Here is a 1,747-nt window from a genome sequence, read left to right on the forward strand (position 1 = left end):
GCTGAGTGGTCGGGTGTGTATATAACAATTGTGGTAATCAAAACCATCGATGATGAAGCCTTGAGAGGAGAATTACGGAAGAAACTAGTAATCCATAGTACGCTATTTTGTGGTTCATGTGGGTGAGAATGATGATGGTGTTGTGGTGAGATGTGAATGGTGATTCGTAATATTGATGCCCAAGAGTAAGGCATGTACTATTTCGAAAGTATTGAGTTTTCATCTTTGCTCATTCGTCCTCTTTTAGATATAGGTGAGCCGATGGTCATTTTTATATGTACCCAGTTTTTTTAGTAGTGAAGTCTGATGATGTTGGTGAAATCCTGAAGGTCAAATAAAATATACTTATTAATCAGGGTAAATAGTAGTAACTACCGTGCTGTATTTTAATGTGCTTCACGTAAGTTTTCATTCTTTTCTTATAAGTTCGTGGAAAGTCATGTTTGTTTATCCATTTCTCATATTAAACCAAACCCGTGATGATTATGGCCGAGGGTTAAGAAAAAATCTAGGGGAAACGTTCATTTATTTTCATTGTTTCTCAGTGGCGTGATTGGTAATTTAAATCCTTCAGTTCAGTAACATCTTTTTGTATTTATTCATTCCACTTCTAGACGATGATATTCAGCTTAGGCAAAACTTCTCGTAGTGAATGGATTGAAGAAGGCTACGTCTAACTTCTCCACTTCCAAAGATCTCTCCCAAAATGAATATCAGTGTCATAAAAGCGTCAAGAATAATATAAAAACGACGTCCCCTGGCTGAGAAGGATAAACACCATTTCTGAGTGTCAGTATATAAAAGTATATAAGGGGCATAGTCGTTCATTGCCTCCCCAAATTCGGGTATCCTTTTCCGTTCCACGTTCCTCGTACCATATGCTTATCCCCCATGTACCCCTTCATATCCTTGAGCTGCATCACCCACATGACCAGTAGATTGGCGCCTTGGTTAGCACGCCCATAAGCATTACCCAGAAGCCACGAGCAGTGCGTCAAGGAGGGGTACAGGAAACGGTTTTAAGGTTAACTATGCTATTGGGACGGAATCTTTAGGGATATGAATGGTGCTGTAGGCGATTGCTTTGGGCCTCTAGGTTTAATAAATTCTCATGCTGTGGTGTAGGTCTGTGTAATTCGGCTGTGCTTCTTAATGTATTCACTAAATCAAGGAAGAAATGAGTGGGTCCGGGAGGAAGCAGAGTCCAGGGTTGGGTGGATGGTGGTGCGTGGTGGGGCATCCTGAGCTGAAGAACAGGATATGGATTGAAGATTGATACTGGAGGAGATTGAAGATTGGCACTGGAGGAGGCTATGTAAGATGCAAACCAAGCGTGGAGAAGGACGTAATGGGTGAAGTGGGCAGAAAGTTATGGTTGGGGTGGATGAAATGGGATATATGGTGGGTGGTGGTGTAGGAAGGAACAAGTACTCCCTGTGAATTGGTGTAAGGGTAGTATTGTCGGTGAGGTGTGTGTGTGTGTGTGTGTGTGTGTGTGTGTGTGTGTGTGGTGGGAGGTCGAAGAAGAGGTGGATGGGTGTAAAAGAGTGAGCGGGATGGGCTGGGTCGGAATGATATATCCTGTGAACTGAGAGAGAGAGAGAGAGAGAGAGAGAGAGAGAGAGAGAGAGAGAGAGAGAGAGAGAGAGAGAGAGGCGAGAAGGAGGCCGCGGAACACAATATCGATCATCTTGTTATACGCAAAAATGGTAATGCGAGATCCCACAAAAAAAGAGAAGAAAGGAAA

This window comes from Coenobita brevimanus, chromosome 6, assembly GCF_032717465.1.
Source record: "Coenobita brevimanus isolate Jiangsu-jjx chromosome 6, ASM3271746v2, whole genome shotgun sequence".
Taxonomy (NCBI): Eukaryota; Metazoa; Arthropoda; class Malacostraca; order Decapoda; family Coenobitidae; genus Coenobita; species Coenobita brevimanus.